The sequence below is a fragment of the Rhinoderma darwinii genome (assembly GCF_050947455.1).
Source record: "Rhinoderma darwinii isolate aRhiDar2 chromosome 5 unlocalized genomic scaffold, aRhiDar2.hap1 SUPER_5_unloc_22, whole genome shotgun sequence".
Taxonomy (NCBI): domain Eukaryota; kingdom Metazoa; phylum Chordata; class Amphibia; order Anura; family Rhinodermatidae; genus Rhinoderma; species Rhinoderma darwinii.
The window spans coordinates 373611-396775 of NW_027461779.1; positions in this window are offsets into that span (position 1 = coordinate 373611).

Below are 23165 nucleotides of genomic sequence, written 5' to 3' on the forward strand. Positions count from 1 at the left end.
CTGCAGTTTAGAGAAATATCCCACATGTTGCCCTCGGGCGGTAATGGACTGAAGCACCGGCCTCCGAAGCAAAGGAGCACCTAGCGGATTTTGAGCCCTCTTTTTTATTAGGCACCATGTCCGGTTTGAAGAGGTCTTGTGGTGCCAAAACATTGGAAACCCCCGAAAAGTGACCCCAATTTGGAAACTAGACCCCTTGAGGAATCCATTGTAGTTTTCATGGGGTGCATGCGGCTTTTTGATCAGTTTTTATTCCATTTTTAGGTGGCGTGGTGACTAATAAACAGCAATTCTACTATTGTTTTTGTATACTTTTTTTTTTACAGCGTTCACCGTGCGCTATAAATGATATATTAACTTTATTCTGCGGGGCGATACGATCACGTCGATACCAGATGTTTATTGTTTTTTTTTATGTCTTATGGCGTTTGCACAATAAAATACGTTTTGTAAACAATCATTCACTTTTTTTGTTACCTTATTCTAAGAGCCAGAACGTTTTTATTTTTCAATCAATAAAGCCGTGCGAGGACTTATTTTTTGCGTAACGAACTGTAGTTTCGATCAGTACCATTTTTAGGTACATGCGACTTTTTGATCTCTTTTTATTCCATTTTTTGGGAGGTGAAGTGACCAAACAATTGTGATTGTGGTACGGTTTATTAATATTTTTTTTTACGGCGTTCACCGTGCGGGATAAATAACAAAATAATTTTGTAGTTCAGGCCGTTACGGACGCGGCGATACCAATTATGTATAGTTTATTTGTTTGTTTATATATTTTTATTAATAATAAAGGACTGATAAGGGAAAAAGTGGGACTTTTACTTTTATTACTTTTAAAACTTTTATTTTCTTATTTTTACACATCTTTTTTTAACTTTTTTTTTACTTTATTACTTTGTCCCACTAGGGGACTTGAGGGCAGGAGGCCCTGATCGCTATTCTAATACACTGCACTACATGCGTAGTGCAGTGTATTAGAACTGTCAGCTACTCACTGACAGCAAGCATAGTGGGTCCTGACGTTGTCAGGACCCACTAGGCTTCCGTCTATGGCATAGCCGGACGCCATTGTTTGGTGTCCGGTTGCCATAGTCACCATCGCCGGCCGCTATCGCGTAGCAGGCCGGCGATGGCAGCTTAACCCCTAAAAAGCCGCGATCTCTATAGAACGCGGCTTTTAAGGGGTTAATCAGCGGGGACACAGCGATCGGTCCCCGCTGTAGGAGCTGTGACAGCTGCTGAACAAGACAGCAGCGTCACAGCTCCTGTATGTGTCGGGAGGATGGCCGAAACGGCCGTTACTCCCGAGACGTACTATTACGGCATGGAGCGCGAACGATACAGCTGCCATGACGTAATAGTACGTCAAGGAGCGGGAAGGGGTTAAACACCATTTATACATATATAGAGTAGTTGAGTTAACCCTTAGATATAGAAAGGAAGAGTGAGAGCGCAGAGCAGCCTGATTAATGAATTTTGACCATTTTATGACATTAAATGAACATTTTAAAAAAATTAAAAAACATGTAAAACAGTAATACAAAACATAATAAAATAAACGAAGCACCATACAATATAGCAGAAAATTACTGTCCAGGTTCAAAATGAACCCTTGGGAAACCACAGGTAAGGCAACCCAAAATGGAGGGTGGTTCCACATAGTAAGAAGAGCAAAGATTACCAATTAGAGGCAGAAGGAGCTCCGGCACCTTCAATCAGAGGAATGAAGCAAAGGTAGTTCACTTATTTTATGTATATAAGAAATGTCAGCTGTAAGATTTAACCCCTTCCCGACATTTGACGTATCCATACGCCAAAGTCGGGTAGGGGAAGTATAGAGCGCTCAATACGATGCTGATGTCGCCTGTATGTTACAGCTGACACTTCAGAGTAACGAGCGGGGTCGCGCTCGACCGCAGCATTTAAATAGTTAGAAAGAGGGGGGCGATCCCCTTTAACAGCTCATCACGCCCCCCGCAACGCAATTGTGGGGTGGCGATAGTTGCTATGGCTGCCTGGGGGCCTAATGAAGGCCCCCAGGTCCGCCATCTTTGGACTCCTATTAAACCCTGCCTCCGGCAGAGCTTAATAGACGCCTGTCAGAATCACGATATACTGCAATACATTAGTATTGCAGTATATCGTGCAAGCGATCTAACGATCGCTGATTGAAGTCGCATAGGGGGACTAATAAAAAAAGTAAAAATTAGTAAAATAGGGTTTTTGTTATGTTAAAAAAAATACATTTCAAATTAAAAGTTAAAAAAAAAACCCTTTTCCCATTTTCCCCCTAGAGCAGAGTAAAAAAATAAATAAACATAATTAGTATTGCCGCGTAAAAGTCTGAACTATTATAATATATCATTATTTAACGCCGTAAAACAAAAAATTGTAAACGCCAGAATCTCTATTTTTTGGTCACCTCATCTCCCATAAAAAATGAAATAAAAAGTCATCGAAACGTTGCATGTGCCCCAAAATGGTATCATTAAAAACTACAGTTTATCCCGCAAAAAATAAGCCCTCATATCACTTAATTGACGGAAAAATTAAAAAAGTTACGGCTCTTGGAATTTGGCGAGACAAAATAAATTGTATTTTTAGACTTAGGTTTTACTTGAAAAAAAATGGTAAAATATAGAAAAAACTATATATATATTTGGTATTGGCGTAATCGTATTGACCCGCAGAATAAAGTTAACATGTTCTATTAATTGCACAGTGAATTCCGTAAAAACGACCAGCAAAAAACAATGGAGGAATCTCTGTTTTTTTTTCATTTTCTACCCCACAAATATTTTTTTTCCCTTTTCCTAGCACATTATATGGCACAATAAATGGTGCTAAGAAAAACAACAACTCGTCCCGCAAAAAATCAAGCCCTCATAGGACTATATAGATGGAAAAATACAAAAGTTTTGGCTTATGGAAGGTGGGGAGGAAAAAATGAAATAGAAAATCTGAAAAAGTTATGCAGTGGGAAGGGGTTAAAGGAACGGAGAGAAACTTATCCATAGGAAAAGGTGGCACCTGAGAGGCCGTAAGTCCTGAATTCAGGTAGCCTCATGAGAGTGTTTGCCATCCTTTGATTTTATCCATTCCTGAGCAAGTGTTGGAGGAGTTTTTTCTTGGGAGGGGATCTATCGCCATCTTGTGGCTAGTAGAGAGACCAATTTGTCAGAATGGCTGCACCTTTTGGATCGAGGACAACATGAGTAGAGGTCTGCAAATAAAGAGATTTGTTGGAAGCGTTCTGGAAGATAATTTTTATGGATTGCCGCCTTCATTATCGCCTCCTTAAAGTGGTAGAAGTGGAGACGAGCAAGAACATCCCTTGACACACTGGAGGAAAGGTTCTTTGGTTTAGGGACCCTGTGGGCTCCGTCAATAAGGAGATCTCTTTCTTTAGCTGTAGGAATGAGAGCTACAAATAAATCGGTCAGGAATCCTGTAGTTTTGTGTCTGAGACAGATTCAGGAATGTTCCTGAACCTGATATTGTTTCTCCTGGAGCGATCTTGCAGGTCAGCTAACTTGAGCTTTATAATGGGAATATCATCCTCCATATCATTGTGGGTGCCAACCAGATAAGTGTGAGCATTAACAAATTCCTCCATACTTTCTTCTAAATGAGCTGTTCTCTCCCCCACCTCCTGTAATATTAGCATGCATAATGGAGATTGCTGACTGAATGTCATTGTGCAGACCGGGAGATCAGATGGAGGCAGCGCTGCAGCTACAAAATTCCCCTCAGGGGAGAGGGACGGAGGAAAGGGTAGTTTCTCCGGAGAGAGGCTGGGTGGTCTGCTCGTCTGCAGGTTTATCAGAGCCAGAGATATAGTAAGGCTGCTAGTAGGGAATGTGCTCACCTCCGTAGCTGCTAGTAGCTGTGCAGGTCTCCGGCGTATTCCGGCGCCATCTTGGGAGACTGGCGGGGAAAAAGCCGTTAGTTTCGGCGGACCCTGACCTTTCCTCTTACTCCTCGTCATTATTGCAGAACGCCCCAGGTTGAAGGGAGGTAAGCAGGCACAAGGAGCGTGTGTCCAGGTTAATTTTTGCTGCTGTTTGAGCCGCTAATGGAGAAAGTAGCGCGGAGCTCCGGCCTCACACGTCCTCTTCAATCGGCATCCTGCCACGCCCTTTTTAACTAGATTGTAAACCAATATGTGTCCAAAGATAGGCAGCACTCCACATCAAGGTGAAAAAGGTCGCTTTTAATAGCCCTCGTGCAACGTTTCGGCTCAATACAAGGAGCCTTTCTCAAGCATGTTAACAGTGTACAAAACAGTGGTATATATGGAGGCTAAACAAATAGTCCCAATTAACAGGTGATTGATACAAAACAATAAAGAACAGCAAAAATGCCGTACATATCAATGAACATAAAAATACATATTGTGTCAACAATGATCATTCTAAAAGCAGATCAAGTGCAATAATTCCTCAGATGTATGAATAAAGTGCAAAAGTGCTAATTGTTACAAACAATATTAAACAGGTGCATATGTGTGCAATTTGTTAAAAACCACATTGCCATGTAATACAGTGGATCCATGTTCCAGTGTGCTGTTATGTTGTATTATTTCCAGCGTCCTGAGTTTCAAACTGTGCAGGTCTGTCGTTTCACAAATGAGGAATACATCTTCATTAAAATAAACGCTCTTTCCGGCAGAAACCCATTGCGCATGTCCATGCATGCGCACTGGTGATATGAGGTCGTCGGCGGCCATGTTTGGTGAGGTTTTCTCCCCTATAATTATATATACCAATGCGCATGTCAGCGCCTGCGCACTTCAGCGATTATCGTAAATATAAAACAGGACAGCAGTATGCTTATAGATATTAGTAATTGGGATCTCTGCAAGTTATGGAAACAGAGGCTGCATTTTTTTGTAGATTAAAACGAAAAAATCCATCTCATAATGTGGATACTATGATAAATATGCATAATGGAGCCTTAGAAAAATAATTTTTGCGGCTTCAATAATGATAACGTGTATATGTGTATTAATGTCATGGAAAAGGTCTCTGTTGTTGGCCTATGTCCTAGACCTCTAACATTCCATGATAATATTTTCAAAAAATTTATAAAAAAGAAAGAGAAAAAAATAAAAATAAATAAATAAAACAAAAACACAAACTAGCCTTTCCACTTATCCTGCCTACCCACCCCCATCCTTTAATAGCTCCCCAAGAAACATCCTAGAAAGCTCCTAACCCAGGCATTGCTGCCTCCCCCAGTCATCCCCCAGCTAAACTACCTATTGTTGAAATAGATTATATCCCTTTTTTTCCCTACATGTATATACATAATGTGGGGGCACATGTAAGCTGTGCAGAGTACATCAGGGGCATAGTCAGGTGGTATAATGATTGGGTTAAAAAAACCAGTAAAATAATCCATAGATGTGTGTTATGCTGTGACACAATCCTTTCTACACAGGCCGGTGTGTAACTGATAAATGTCCTTCCTTATCCCCCTTTTGGTCCACACTCCGCACCTTTGCAGTTTGGGGAATTTTGTTAGGAAGTGTTGTCTTGGTGAAATGCGGACACTTTCGCTTCCAGCAGATATGTGTAGTGGCAGGAAGGAGGTGAAGGGAAAGTGAGCCCTAATCTACCCACCGCCCTGTCCCTGCCTACTTGCAACGACCCGCCCTAGGCGACGGGGTACAACTGGGCGGCGGTCCCTACGCTGTCTAAGTGCACGGGAGAACAAACAGGGAACACGCAAGGGAAGGGGCAGTAGCCACGGAACGCCGCGAGAAAACGGAGCAGTGAATGAGTAGTCAGGACCAGGATGAAGTGGAGTATACCAAAGTGAGCACGGAGAAGGAAGCAAGCCAGGGGCAAAGCAAAGCAGGTTAAGCGGAAGGCAGAAGCACGGCAGAAGCAGGCTGGAGCAAGCAGCAGTGAGGCCAGGAATCCAGAAGAATTACAAGCACTGAGGAAGAGAACACGGCAGGTAATAAAGGACAGGGGGCGGAGCTAACTCCGACTGACCAGGCCGCGATAGGCTCTCCCACTCCTGAGCCTGCCACCCTGGTTGGTGGGAGATGGTGTCAGTCGAACAGGTCTGGCCTCAGGTGTGGATTGATTAATCCCAGGAGTATACCTAGACATAGTACCTGGCAGTACCCTAACAATATGTTTGGGCCCTCCCATTCCTGGTTCCCTAATTTTAGGACCTTTATAATTCACCTCTTGAAACAGAAGAAATGTTCCCCTCGGGCCTGCACATCTGCATATATTTTATTTCCTGACTTATGGAAGCCTTCACTAATTTTATTTTTTATAGACGTAGTGGTATAGCTATCGCTATTTGCGGGACGAGCTATCGTTTTTATTGGTACCATTTTGGGGTACATGCGACTTTTTGATCACTTTTTATCCTATTTTTTGGGAAGCAAGATGACCAAAAAACTGCAATTCTGGTATGTTTTATTTCGTTTTCTTTATATAGCGTTCACCATGCGTTATAAATTACATGTTAACTTTATTCTGAGGGTCAGTACGATTCTGGCGATACCTATTTATAGCACTTTTTTATATTATACAACTTTTTGCACAATAAAATTACTTTTGTAAAAAGAATGTATTTTTTTGTGTCGCCAAGTTGTGAGAACCATAATGTTTTAATTTTTTCTTCTACTTTTTTTGGGGGAAAAGCAATAACCCCAGCAATTTTGCCACTTTTTTGCATCCTAAATTTACATTCCGAGGTGCATCTGTTGCTCAGCGCTGCGGGACGCGATGTGACGCATCCACCATAGTTGAGAGTCTATGGAGGGATGCGTGATGCGTGAAAAGATAGGACATGCCCTATTTTCCCACGGACCCTTCACACGGTCCGTTCAAACAACGGCTGTGTGATCGGCCACATTGAAAAACATAGGTCCGTGGGACGGCTGCTATTTCAACGGCCGTCCCACGGACATTTAACACGTTCGTGTGAATTAGGTCTTATAAAGTAAAAAACCTTTTTTTCCTCAAAATTATTTGTTTTTGTGTCTCCAAATTTGAAGAGCCATAATTTTTTAATTTTTCCGCCGATGCAGCTGTATCAGGGCTTTGTTTTTGCAGGAAGACTTGCAGTTTTTAATGGTACCATTTTGGTGCACATGCAACTTTTTGATCACTTTTTCTCAGAATGCCCAGAAAACAGCAACTCTTGCACTTTTTTTTAAATTTTTTTACGCCTTTTGCTGAGCGGGTTAAAGGGCGCAATAGCTTTATAGTTGAGGTTGTTACGGACGCAGCAATACCAAATGTGTAACTTTTTTACAGGTTTTTCATAATAAAACAAATTGTAAGGGGAAAAAGTGGGTTTTTCATGTTTATTTACTTGGGAATTTCGTTTATTTATTACAAAATTTATTAACCCGTTAGTGACCGCCAATACGCCTTTTCACGGCGGCCACTAACGGGCTTTATTCTGATGCATATGCCTTTTTACGGCACTGCATCAGAATAAAGTAAACAGAGCAGGGAGCTGTCAAATCTCCCTGCTCTCAGCTGCCAGACGTAGCTGAGGGCTGGGAACATCCCTGCTCGACCGGGTGAGATCGACATTAGTATCGATCTCACCCGTTTAACCAGGGGCGTAGCTAAAGGCTCATGGGCCCCGATGCAAGAATTCTTACTGGGCCCCCCCCCCGCAAACGTCTCATGGCCGACGGTCCGCAGCTTTCAGCTGCATCGCTTGGTCTCCTAAGTGACCCAACAATGCAGCACTAGCAGCCGGGGGCGTCACTATGGCTGGGTTCACACACCCTATTTACGGACGTAATTCGGGCGTTTTAGCATTGAATTACGTCCGAAAATGCGGCTCAAAAGCGTTGGCAAACATCTGCCCATTCATTTGAATGGGTCTTACGATGTTCTGTGCCGACATTCAATTTTTTCACGCGCCGCTGTCAAAAGGCGGCGCGTAAAAAAGACGCCCGCGTCAAAGAAGTGCCTGTCACTTCTTCAGACGTAAATGGAGCCGTTTTCCATGGACTCCATAGAAAAACAGCTCCAATTACGTCCGTAATGGACGCAGCGAAAGACGCCTGCACATGCCATTACGGCTGAAATTACGGTGCTGTTTTCTCCTGAAAACAGCACCGTAAATTCAGCCGTAACGGACGCTGCCGTGTGAACATACCCTCAGGGCTTAAAATGTCAGGGGAAATAGCCCCAATACATATGTGTCCGCCCAAAAAAAAATGTGTGTATAGGAGACAGCATAGCATATCTATAGCACTACGACCCTATCAACTATGGATAGGATTAGATACAGTGGCTCAGCAGACAGTATCACACATGATAGGATTAGATACAGTGGCTCAGAAGGCAGTATCACACATGATAGGATTAGATACAGTGGCCCAGCAGACAGTATCACACATGATAGGATTAGATACAGTGGCTCAGCAGACAGTATCACACATGATAGGATTAGATACAGTGGCTCAGCAGACAGTATCACACATGATAGGATTAGATACAGTGGCCCAGCAGACAGTATCACACATGATAGGATTAGATACAGTGGCTCAGCAGACAGTACCACACATGATAGGATTAGATACAGTGGCTCAGCAGACAGTACCACACATGATAGGATTAGATACAGTGGCTCAGCAGACAGTACCACACATGATGGGATTAGATACAGTGGCTCAACAGACAGTACCACACATGATAGGATTAGATACACAGCTCAGCAGACAGTATCACACAAGATACGATTAGATACAGGGCCCAGCAGACAGTATCACACATGACGGGATTAGATACAGGGCCCAGCAGACAGTATCACACATGATTGGATTAGATACACAGCTCAGCAGACAGTATCACATATGATTGGATTAGATACACAGCTCAGCAGACAGTATCACACATGATTGGATTAGATACAGGGCCCAGGTCGCTGACATTGCGTCTCCAGCGCTGGACCCAGGATAGGTAAGAATAATAATTTTGCTTCTTTATGTGTTACTGATTATTTTTTTGTGTTTGTGATTTTTTACAGGTTCGGTTGTTGGACTACGTCGGATTCGAGGACTTCAATGACGGCGTTTTTTTTTATTCTCAATAAAATGGTTAAAGAGGGTTGTGTTTTTTTATTTCAATAAAATATTTTTTCTATGTGCTTGTATCTTTTTAAACTTTATTATCACCGCCTTAGTAATGGCCGCTGGCTGATTGACAACGCCCATTACTAAGGCGAGGCTTAATGTTGGCAGGTGCAGAGGCCAACACTAACCCCCATTATTACCCCGGTAACCACCGCCACCAGGTGTGCTGGGAAGAGCCGGGTACGAACCAGTACCCGACCATCTGTAGTGACGGGCAGGCACCGGGGTGGCCGCAGGCTGGTAGTATTAGGCTGGGGAAGGCCAAAAACAGTGGCCCTTCGCACCCTTGTAATGCTGCCTGCTGCTGCTGTGTTGTATCTGGCTGGTTATGAAAATCGGGGGGGACCCCACATCGTTCTTTCCAATTTTTTTTTATTTTTTTTTAAATGACGTGGGGTCCCCCCCATTTTTCATAACCAGCCAGATACAATAAAGCAGCAGCCTATCATCACCAGGGTAGGAAGGGCCACTGTTTTTGGCCTTTCCCCTCCTGATAATACCAGCCTGCGGCCACCCCAGTGGCCGACCATCACTACAGATGGTCAGGTACTGGATCGTACCCGGCTCTTCCCAGCACCCCTGGTTGCGGTGGGTACCGGGGTAATAAAGGGGGTTAGTGTTAGCCGCTGCACCGGCTAACACTAAGCCCCGCCTTAGCAATGGACGTCGTCAATCAGCCGGCGGCCATTACTAAGGCGGTAGTAATATAGTTTAAAAAAAAACACAAAGACATAGAAAAAATATTTTATTGAAATAAAAAAAAACCCACACAGCCCTCATTAACCATTTTATTGATAATAAAAAAAAAGACGTCATCGAAGTAATCCTGGAATCAGACGTAGTCCAACGACCGAACCTGTAAGAAAACACACAAAAAATGATTAGTAACACGTGTTAGGCTTAGATACAGGGCCCATGTGTGATACTGTCTGTGGGACCCTGTATCTAAGCCTACCACAACGTAGGCTTAGATACAGGGTCCAGCAGACAGTAATCTTATACAGTATAAGATTACTGTGTGCTGGGGCCCTGTATCTAAACCTACAGTGTGGTAGGCTTATATACAGGGCCCATCAGACAGGATCACACATGGGCCATGTATCTAAGCCTACCATGTGATTGGCTTAGATACAGGGCCCAGCAGACAGGATCACGCATGGGCCATGTATCTAAGCCTACAGTGTGGTAGGCTTATATACAGGGACCACCAGACAGGATCACACATAGGCCATGTATCTAAGCCTACCATGTGATTGGCTTAGATACAGGGCCCAGCAGACAGGATCACACATGGGCCATGTATCTAAGCCTACCATGTGATTGGCAAAGATACAGGGCCCAGCAGACAGGATCACACAATCTGTGATCCTGTCCCATGGGCCCTCTAAGCCTGCTACATCGTAGGCTTAGGGGTTGTACAGTCCCTAAACATTAATGGCCTATCCACAGGATAGGCCATCAATAGCTGATGTGTCGCCCGGGACCCGCAAATCAGCTGTTTTGAAGGGGCCGCAGCACTCGTACGAGAGCTGCTTCCCCTTCATTTCACTACTCGCTCACACTGTGAATCGCCGACACGGATTCACAGTGTGACCGGAATGAAGTGACAGGAATGAAGGGGAGCAGCTCTCGTACGAGTGCTGCGGCCCCTTCAAAACAGCTGATTGGCGGGTCCCGGGAGTCGGTCCCCGCCAGTCAGGGCTAACCTTACCTTCCTCTTCGGCCATGCGGCAGTTCTGTCGTCTCGATGCTGTGCGCGGCGCATAGCGCTGTGACGTCATGCGCTGCGCACAGCGCCTGACGTCAGGACCTCCGCTGCCATCCGGAACCAGGAAGGTAAGTAAAGTATGTTACTATAGTAACAGGGGCCCGCGGCCCGAGTTACTATAGTAACTTTTTATTGATGTGGTGCGGGGGGCCGTGGGCCCCCCTGGCTTCGGTGCCCGGTCGCAATTGCGACCGCTGCGACCCCTATAGCTACGCCAGTGCGTTAAACCCTTCAGATGCGGTGCTCAATAGCGAGCACCGCATCTGAGTGGTTTTGGAGGGAGGGAGCTCCCTCTCTCTCCCACCGACACCCGGCGATAAGATCGCCGACTGTCTGTGTCTCCAATGGCAGCCGGGGGCCTAATAAAAGCCCCTAGGTCTGCCTGTACCGAATGCCTACTAGATCATGACGGAGGCATGACCTAGCAGATGCCTGTCCGTGTTAAACGGACTGGCAGTAATACGCTGCAATACAAAAGTATTGCAGTGTATTATAATAGCGATCGGAGAATCGCATATTAAATTCCCCTAGTGGGACTAGTAAAAAGTAAAAAAAAAAAGTTTAATAAAGTTAATAAAAAAAATGTGAAAAAAAATAATGAAAAACCCACTTTTCCCCTTACAAACTGCTTTAGTATTAGAAAACGTAAAGTAAAAAAGTTACACAAATTTGGTATCGTCTGTAATGACCCCGACTATAAGCTATTATATTACTTAATATATATATATATCAGTGTGAAGAGTGGGAGAAGAGGGTTGCATTGACAATCCAACACAATGGGCAGCACTTTGAACACATTTTATAAGTGGTCAGAAACTTGTAAATAACTCATGAAAGAATAAAGTAACGTTAAAACCAAGCACACCATTGTTTTTCTTGTGAAATTCTCGATAAGTTTGATGTGTCACATGACCCTCTTCCCATTGAAAAAACTAAAGTTGGATACAAAATGGCCTACTTCAAAATGGCCGCCATGGTCAACACCCAGCTTGAAAAGTTTCCCCCCTCCCATATACTAATGTGCCACAAACAGGAAGTTAATATCACCAACCACTCCCATTTTATTTAGGTGTATCCATATAAATGGCCCACCCTGTATATTTATTTGCATTGTGCACAGAGAAATAAGTATTTGATCCCTTTGGCAAACAAGACTTAATACTTGGTGGCAAAACCCTTGTTGGCAAGCACAGCAGTCAGATGTTTTTTGTAGTTGATGATGAGGTTTGCACACATGTTAGATGGAATTTTGGCCCACTCCTCTTTGCAGATCATCTGTAAATCATTAAGATTTCGAGGCTGTCGCTTGGCAACTCGGATCGTCAACTCCCTCCATAAGTTTTCGATGTTATTAAGGTCTGGAGACTGGCTAGGCCACTCCATGACCTTAATGTGCTTCTTTTTGAGCCACTCCTTTGTTGCCTTGGCTGTATGTTTCGGGTCATTGTCGTGATGGAAGATCCATCCACGAGCCATTTTTAATGTCCTGGTGGAGGGAAGGAGGTTGTCACTCAGGATTTGACGGTACATGGCTCCATCCATTCTCCCATTGATGCGGTGAAGTAGTCCTGTGCCCTTAGCAGAGAAACACCCCCAAAACATAATGTTTCCACCTCCATGCTTGACAGTGGGGACGGTATTCTTTGAGTCAAAGGCAGCATTTCTCTTCCTCCAAACACGGCGAGTTGAGTTAATGCCAAAGAGCTCAATTTTAATCTCATCTGACCACAGCACCTTCTCCCAATCACTCTCAGAATCATCCAGATGTTCATTTGCAAACTTCAGACGGGCCTGTACATGTGCCTTCTTGAGCAGGGGGACCTTGCGGGCACTGCAGGATTTTAATCCATTACGGCGTAATGTGTTACCAATGGTTTTCTTGGTGACTGTGGTCCCAGCTGCCTTGAGATCATTAACAAATTCCCCCCGTGTAGTTTTCGGCTGAGCTCTCACCTTCCTCAGGATCAAGGATACCCCACGAGGTGAGATTTTGCATGGAGCCCCAGATCGATGTCGATTGACAGTCATTTTGTATGTCTTCCATTTTCTTGCTATTGCACCAACAGTTGTCTCCTTCTCACCCAGCGTCTTACTTATGGTTTTGTAGCCCATTCCAGCCTTGTGCAGGTCTATGATCTTGTCCCTGACATCCTTAGAAAGCTGAACTCTTAATGGTTGGTAGGGGATCAAATACTTATTTCTCTGTGCACAATGCAAATAAATATATATAATTTTGACAATGTGATTTTCATTTTTTTTTTTAATATAATCTATCTCTCACTGGTAAAATTAACCTAGCCTAAAAATTTGAGACTGTTCATGTCTTTGACAGTGGGCAAACTTACAAAATCAGCAAGGGATTAAATACTTATTTCCTTCACTGTGTATATATATATATATATATATATATATATATATATATATATATATATATATATATATATATATATATATATAATATATATATGTTTATACATCCCACTGAAAAGGACATTGGGAGGAGCATTATATCCACACAGAAAATCTGAAGGTTAGTCCTATTGAATGACATGTGGCTAATCCTCATGCAGATCTGCTGCACACCTATGGCACATCCACAACAAAAATGACTCGGATTTAGGACATTTCAGTACCATACTAGTGTATGCCTCCCCAAAATGGTACGTGTAGAAACTACAACTTGTCCTCCAAAAAAAACAAAACCCCTGACTGAAGGGATTGTAGACTATTCAACCTTCCGCTAACCATTAAATCCCCCCCCCCCCCCGCTTACAATTATTTAGGATTTTCTATATCCTTGGATAAACCCTTATCACCCCTTTCGAATACAACCATATAAATACAACTACTTTTGGTTTTCAAAGGCCACAGCAGCCAATTTTATTATCCATCAACATTTAAAACTTTTAAATACAACTAAATAAATAAATAAATAAATAAGAACCTGTTCACATGAGCGCTGCCCTTCCGTTGAAGGTTTCCGTGGGTTTAACCCCCCAACGGAAAGGCAAATGTAAACCTTAGCTTTCGTTTGCATCACCATTGATCTCAATAGTGAAGGAAACTTTGCTAATGGTTTCCGTTTGTCACCGTTGTGAACGGGTTCCGTTTTTTTGATGGAATCAATAGCGCAGTCGACTGCGCTATTGATTCTGTCAAAACAACGTAAAAATCGACGTAAAATTATATTGAAAAATATAATCTTACTAATCGAGCATCATTCTTTAATCTGCAGCTGACCCACGCACTTAAGGTGGTTTTACACGGCCCATCCTGGGTCGTGTAAACGAGCGCCGATCAACGAGAAAGGATTGATAGCAAAATGTTATAAAAAATGACTTAGTCAGAAATTGATAAAGTTCCCCCATTTAATAAAAAAAAAAAAAGGTAGGCAGGAGTAGTAGGAGAATTGGAAGATAGAAGCTGACAAGAGATTATATCAGGGATTAAACATATGGCTTTAAATTCAGCACAAAGACTCTCTCCATTCTATACCATACATAGGTTTTATTATTCCCCTGGAAAATTGACCTAAATGTGCCCAACAAGGCAGCGGTCCCCAACCTTTGTTGCACCAAGGACCACTTTCATGCAAGACAATTTTTCCACGGATCGGCGCACGCGGGGGGGCGGGGGGTTTTGGTTGGATCACACGCATCACAAAACACCCTGCAGACTGCAATTAGATGGAAATAAAGTAAAGTTGGAAACGTTTTTAGGATGAGATCACACGTCGCGTAATTACTGCGGATTTTCCGCAGCGTCATTTGTTTTGCGAAATATCAGAAGCATAATACAGTAGCAGCAAAGTGGATGAGATGGAACAAATCTCATCCACATGCTGCGTAAATACTGAGCTGACAAATGCTCAGAAATTGTCATGCGGTGCAGTTTTATTCCGCAGCAAGTCAATTCTATTTACTGCTTATTTGTTGCGGGTTCAATGGGGAATTCAACCGGGAGGTGAAACCCACAACAAATAGCAGTTGTTGCGTTCATTAGGGCGAAATCGCATCGATTCCACCACAAAAAAACACAACTCAGAAAAAAACAATCTTATACTTACCCAGAAGTCTGTGTTTCTTCCTCCAGGCGAGCATGCTGGGAAGACGTTTCATCCCATGTGACCGCTGCAGCCAATCACAGGCTGTAGCGGTGGTCACATGGGATGAAACGTTATCCCAGGAGGCCGGCCTGGATGACGTCAGACGCCAATCACAGGCTGCAGCTGTCTCCTGGAATGAAATGTCATCCCAGGGGGCTGGCCAGCTAGCAGGCCGGCTAAATGCTGCAGTTTTCCGCAATGGACATTCCAGGCGAAAAACTGCACCACAGTTTGGTGCGGCTTTTCACCCGGTATTCCCTGCAGCCACCGTGGCGGATACCGCGGCCCGGTATCAAATTATCCACGACCTGGTATTGGTCCGCGGCCCGGTGGTTGGGGACCACTGCACTAAGGGACTCAGGGTGCCTGAGATGTGGGGAGGAGGAATCGGACAATTTACATATATTATAGAAAAAGGCCCCTTATTGCAGTATAAACAATTTCTACCTATTTTTATAGGTTCTACCTATAGGACTAATTGGAAGACGGATTAAAAACAGAGTGGTGACTTTTAGCTCATTCAGAAGAGTGTGATCCTCGTCCGTGTGCTGTCCGTTTAAATAATTGACCGCACACGAACAAATGCATTTCAATGGAGCTATTCAGACATGCATGAATTTTCACGCAGCGGGTGTCCGTTGCGTGAAACTCAGTGCATATCCTTTATTGGTCCGTTTCTGCAGACGTTGTCAAATATTGAGGTCTATTGGTGCGTTAACAACACGGACAGCACACGGATGATATCCGTGTGCTGTGCGTGTTTCATGCATCAGTTGCTAAGAAATGCAGAGAAATAAAAAAAAATAGAAAAGGGAGTGCTTGTAGAGGATAATCACGGAGGTGAAAACGGATGGCACACGCAAAGCACACTAAGGGCACACGAACATGAAATGCAGGAAATAGGATCTGATTTTTGTGCACAGAAATCAGACATGCTCGTGTGAATGTCCCTAATTCTATGCTAGGAAGTGAATTGTGAAAAACTGAATAAGGAAAGAGGCTCCGGTAATTGAGATGAGGGTCAGATATTCCGATTTCTCCATCCTCAGAGAGAGGCTGTAAAAGATGTTGGGATAGATGGGAATCTCGGGATATGCCCCAGGAGGAGTATAATATAGTGACTGGGGGGGTGCAGGACGGTAGGGTAGTGGAGATTTTTATACATGATTTTTTTTTGTCTTTTTATGTGAAAGTATGGAGGGGTGTAGTTGTAGGGGGTGGGGGTAATAAGTTGGGCAGTGTAATACACAACTATATAATGGGATTCCTCACGGTCTAGATGACAGATGGACTCCATATTTATTAGGTTTCTGTGATTGTGACACATAGCTGGTCATAGTTTTCTGACGTTGTATTAGAAGTATTCACTTATAGGGGGTTTTGTTAAATCAATAATAATATCAGAGGTAAGAACAAGGTGACCTGAATTAGACGTCTGACAGAGGTCTGTGCAATGCAGTTACCCCTAGCACTATCAGGATATGCTATAACTGGTATTATCCTCCTGCTAGAAGTTACCAATATGAATTTTGCTACTAATTATAATCTATCGTCTGAAACAAGTTGTGCAAAAGTTGTGTATTTATGTAATTGTATAGTACTGTAGTCGGAGTAACCTTATTCAATGTCTGATATATTATGTATTCTATACTTATATTATATGTGTTTGTTTTTTTTACGGAAAATAATAAAGATTTAAAAAAAAAAGAAAAAAAAAGAAAGGGTTAAAATAACTGTTACAGGAAATGTGGAAGACTTGTCCATAGCAACCAATCAGGTTGCTGCTTGCATTTTGAATCCTGCAGTCAGTTAGAAACCGTTGGTACCTGCCATATTTGGCTGATGGTGAATGCTGAAGAAGCAGTGGTTGTTTTCTTCCTACATTTATACAATAACTATTATTGATAATGTTCATGACAATTATCATCGGGAGCATTATTGTAACAATTGCTCTGGGCCAGGCGATAAAAGAAAGTCCAATAAGGGTCCTATGTTCAGACCCCTCAGACAGGGTCTACACACGGAAGGACAACGAGACACAGGTCAGTTGCATTTGGAAATCAGAGACTGAATTTACATTTGACCCAACTTCTACAGTGGATGTGAATGGCCCGCCACCAAATTGTGCCTGGCACAGAAATAGAGAAAAACTATTTGATACATTGGCCTGGTCTGGCACCATAAAAGTCTCCACCACTGTTGATGATACAGTCACTGTACATTGCATCACTCCCACCTGCTCTTTACCTACTTGTATTCACAAGAAAACCACCATTACGTTGTACAAGCAAGATGTCAAGTTCTTCTTCAGTCCCCCATCCCCCATTCAGCAGTATGAACTTGTATATTTTGGTTGGTGTGCCAAGATGAAGAGCAGTGCCTGGAAATATGAATTTTCCAGCAGGCAAGGTGAGGCAGCGACTGTTATACCAAGCAATTACCACACAGAGATTGAAGACTCGGCTTACCCGGCAGGTCTACGTGACTACTGTTCTACCTACTACAACTACAAGGTCCATGTTAGATATAGCAAAGTGGGAAAATATGTGGCTTCTCTTACTCTCCAAAATAGCATGATGCCCGAGCTGGTTGTGTCTATAGAAGTTGAACGGGCTCTGCTGTATGTACTGAGGGCCACCTCTCCCCTACTTCCCCCTAACACTGAGGTAAAACTTTCTTGGATGTTTGAGCAATTGACAAATAAAGTGTCTGCCTTTCAGCTCACAGATGAAAATAGAATAGGGAATTGGGATGTGGCCTTCACCAAATCTGCAATTAACACCGTGTTTTGTTCATCACCTTTCAGTACTAGTGGACATGGATTTGCAGTTGCACATTTCTTAACCAATGGGAGCAAAATAGGAAAAGTCAATGGGGATTTTTTGTACACCAAAGGTGCTGTTGCCTTGACCGTCAACCTTAAATCTTCATTCTCTATAAAACTAAACCCTAGTATTAAAAAAAGCAACACCTACTACTTTAGTCAAACAAGTGGCCTGCACTTCTCATCTGAGAATAAAGAGGACATGAATGGCAGCGACCACTTTATATTCCTTCAACAGGAAAGTTTTGTATATTTGTTCCAGCTTAAGTTTGTAGATACAGAAAAATTCTCTCTCACAGTAGCCGTGTATTTAAACAGAAAAAGCCTTTTGTATAAGTCTTTAAATGATACGGGTCTGGAGGTTCACCTGTTCAGTAGTGGATCTTCATTACTGTATACATCCATATACATAGTTTGGTTTATACCATTTCAACATCCATCTTTACAGTGTGAATGGACCTTTATACTAGAACTATATGGGTCTAAAAAAAGCTACCTGTTCAGCAATACAACATACACCTATACAGATAAGGTTTCCAATGCAGCATCATTCATACCAGGCATTGTCCTACCATTCAACCCCAGGTATTATGCAGGCTTTGTAGCCAAGGTGAACTTTACTAGAAGTGGAGTGAAGCCTGTCGTCCTAAAAGCTGTGTATGGCAGACATGACAGGAAAGTATTAGAGACCTCGGTATACTGCTACAAAGTCTTCTGTCAGATAGATGAATTCCACATAGAAAGACCTGCACATCCAGCAATTATAGTGTCAACAAGAGGAGCACGTCTTTCCATTTTTGTAGCCATACAAGTAAATTGCTCTGCCATGCAAGGGGTAAATATCTTGTGGAGAATCTATAGCGTTTCCTCAGAATCTGACACACCAGTCTGGGATAACTATTTACAATTGCCACAAGTATTAGCAGTAAATCAAAACAATATTGAAATTCCAGAGTTTTCTTTAAATTATGGGTTTTATGTTTTTAACGTCTCCATTGACATTGCTACTGCTGATGATGATGAAGAGTCCTCACGTGCCAATACAGATTCTGTTGTTGTGGAGGTAAGGGAGAGTGACTTGATAGCTGTCATTTCAGGGGGCTCTTATAGGACTGTTGGTTTCAGTGAAAAGTGGGCTCTTGACGGGCATTCTTCATATGACCCAGATTCACTAGATCCATTTGAAGGGCTGACATTTTCATGGTATTGCTCAAAAACTGCATCTGATTACCAGACTATGACTCTAAGTACAGGAGAAAGCTGTCAGTCAGAACAAATAAGCTTATTATGGGTGAACCCAAGTGCTGTCAGCCAGTCTGTGGAGCCTGAAACCTTACAAGGCAACAGACATTACCATTTTAGACTGTCTGTTAGAAAAGCAAACAGGACAGCCTATATTGATCAGACCGTTTTCATTGCTCCCGGGTCTCCACCTGCTGTCAGTGTTAAATGTATAGAGAATTGTCGGAGAATTTTAGTTCCAACTGAACGATTTTCTTTGTCAGGAAAATGCACTGATTGTAGTAAAACAAGCCGGCCCCAGTATGAATGGTTTATACGTCAGAGTTCAACAGAATTGAGCTTTGACTGGAAGGCAAAGACCACTACTGGAAGGTCTATTGCCTACATGTCCTTCATGGCTTCAGCATTTATAGATGTTGCAGATATGTGGTATAGTCTTGATCTAACAGTTACGACTTGGACTGGTGCACCATCGGTTTATAAATACACATTTTATGTTAATTCCCCTCCAAAAGCTGGCAGCTGTAATATTGAGCCGTCTATTGGCATCGCTTTGCAGACTAAATTCATTGTTAGTTGTAAAGGATTCTTGGACAAAAATTTACCGTTACGTTATAAAGTTCTAACAGCTTTAGATAAAGTAAGTTACATAAGTTCATTGCAGCAAAACTCATTAGGTGTAATTATTTATGATGGCTATAACAGTTCCACGTCACCATTGTTGCTGCCAATCGGAGCCCCTGATAATTCCTATATTTTGACCGTATATGTTCAAGTGTCCGATGCTCTTTCTTCATACACACAAATAGCCCTAAGTGTAACTGTGGTCAATTCATTTGAGGATCAGCCAGAAGAATCATCCATTGAAGAGCTTATTTCCCATGCCCATGACCCCACAATGAGATTTTTTCTTGACACTGGAGACTTTTTAAAAACAGGGCATTTTATATACATGATAGCCTCTGTTTTAAACAGTTTTAAGACCGACACCTTTGTACAAGCTTTGATGAATAAGAGAAGTGAATTGAGAGAAAGTCTTCTGAACATGTCATCTAGTATAATGATCACAAACATCATGGCTGTCAACCAAATAATCACAAGTATCAGCCAACTTACAGAAGAGGCCAAAGAAGTGAATACAAAATCTCAACACATTGCATTGACAAAGTTAAGAGAAGTTAGTGTCGCCTTAACCAAGCATAGGAAAGGAATCATTGGTTCCGTAGAGAGCGAGAAGTTAAGCTCTGGTATATTAGAATCCCTGTCCAATGTTCTGAATGCCTCATTAATACAGATGGACAGATTTGCAGCTGAAATACCTCTTCCATCTGTGGACGTGCTTAAGAACACTTTATCTGTACTGGAGACTGTGACAGATGCTGTATCATTTGGGAAAGTTCCTGGAGAAACGGAAACTTCCATGGTAACCAATAATTTTAGGATCACATTAAAAAGAGAAGAAAAATGGGATCTTTCTGGCTCACATAGAAAAACAGAGAATACGTTCCCATCTTTTTTCCTAAAATTACATGATAATGAATCGACTGTACCTGTTGATGCTATTGTGACATATGCTTTTTATGAATTCCTGGAGGATCCTCTGCCGTGGTTAAAAAATGGAAGAGATATTGATACAGTGATAACTGGGTTTTATATGGTAGCTCCAGATGATACAGGAAGGTTAATGAATTTACATCCTACTCAAGTTGATGTTATTATGAAAAGAAAGAATATACCTCCCGTTTTTGATATTTGGGTTTCACCAGATGTTCATAAAACAACAAGTGGAATATTTTGTTTTGAAGTTGACCAAACATCGGAGGCAGAGTGGTTTGTGCAGTTTTTTTATGCAGAAAGCATCATCTTTGATATTTCACTTCACATTGGGGATAATATCACAAATAACCCTGTTGCATTTTTCCGTATTCCTAATTCAGAAGAGCAAGCAAAAACAAGCGAAGACGAAAACATAAAGACTTGGAATTCCAAAATGATTCGCATTCCATTGGAATCTTTCCCTGAGATCTCGCTCATACACAATATTACAATTGAACTGACCACTACATTTGTTGTTTGGCGCAAAACAAAATTATTGCGCGCATCTATCTTTAATATTGCTTGCTTAGACTTTGAAGACATGGGAAATAATTGGAATGAAGGGAACTGTAAAGTAGGTAATTTTTCAAATAATACAGTGATACATTGCATTTGTGAGGGTTTGACAAAAGCACAAAGACGAAATGTGCCCTTTCTGAAAAAAAGACACACATTTCTATCAGCCAGAGTATTCGTTCTGCCTAATCCAATAGATTTAACGAAAGTTACTGTCCGATCTTTACAGTCAAACTTAGTGACATTGCTTTCTGTTCTTGTCATTTGCGTTACTTATCTGGGATTGTCTATGTGGGCGAGAAAAAAAGATATAAGTGACCAGACAAACCGAGATGCAATAAGGTTACCAGCCAATAGCCCAGGCCATGAACATCGTTATAGTGTTACTATTTATACTGGCAGTGGCTTTGGATCTGGTACCACAGCAAAAGTGTATTTGGAAATTATGGGCACAGAGAGAAACCACCGTGTATTGTGTTTAACATTCCCTGGCCGTCAGTTATTCAGACGAGGAGGGATAGATACATTTATTTTTACTACTAGCTACCCCTTAGGAGACATATCTAAAATCCGAATATGGCATGATAATACTGGGAATTCTCCTGGCTGGTTCCTAAGCAGAGTTAAAATTGAAAAAATGTTTAGTGACCAAGAATGGTTTTTTGTGTGTCAGGCCTGGCTTGACGCTGAAAGACATTATGGATTAATACATAGATCATTCTCTCCTATGAATACTCAACAGCCGCTAGAAAAATCGGAATATTTCTATATTATATTATCTTGCCGGCTCAAAGAAGAACATTTGTGTTTTTCCGTTTTCCTCACTAATTTGCCATTAGCTTTGACCAGATTTCAGAGACTTTCGTGTAGTTTTGTGATTCTCATGTGCAGTCTGCTCATCAACATCATTTTTTTCAACGCAGAAAAAAGTGAAATCGATGAACCCGAAATCCAGGTTATTAGATCTTTTATGGTGGGACTTCAAAGCTCCACAGTTATGTTTTTTATAGAGTGGCTAGTAGATAAATTAATACCATTTTCTGCACTGACAAAAACATCTTTAGTAAGTGACACAGCAAACCAGGATTCTTCTGGAGATGGAACAACGGAAAATAGTTCAGAAAACATAGGAATGGAATCTCGTGTCACCCCCATGGAATGTTTACCCACCAGGCAACGCATGTCACATAACAACTGTGTGCTCCCGGAAGACATAGCGAATCAAATAGATGTATTAGAGGATAGTGATACATGTACTGAAGAACACCCTGAGACACAGCAAGAAAATGTCATGCTAAAAACATGTTATAATGTGTGTAACCATCTGAAAGGAGCTTCATGTTTTCTTGTGGCTTGGGGGTCTAAGTATGTTGTGTGGGGATTACTTTTTAGCATGACCATTATATCAGCAGTACTCATTATATTGTATGGCTTGTCATATGGGTTTAATTTGTCAATGATGTGGCTGACCGCGTCTGTAACATGTTTTTTCCAAAACGGTTTTCTCCAAATTGCCAAAACTGTATTCTTCAGTTTAATTTCCTGCATTAGGCCAAAATATTGCAAAGACATCCCTTGGCCATGTAGACATATGTCAAAGAATAGTGTACTAGAAATTCAGAGGTGTTACAGTTAAGAAAAATGTTGCATTTCACATGTTTAGCACTTTGAAACATTTATCAAATAAAAAAACAAAACGCTAATAATTCTGAAAAATGCTCTAAATAAAAAAAGTTAGTTTATCACAGTCTGTGAATGGATTATTTTTACGTTTAATCGGCTGGAAACAAAATGTATTTCTGCCCAAGTATAAAAACACTGGCATGGGGTGGGTGTAGCCTGTATAACAACAGATTAGTTATCTCAGTGCTTTGGAACATGTGCTTTAATTCCAGAAGGTTTCGGCTAAAGCTGACTTTACACCTTAAATGGATATTCCCAGAATCTTCAATTATCACCGATCCACAGCATTGGGGATAAT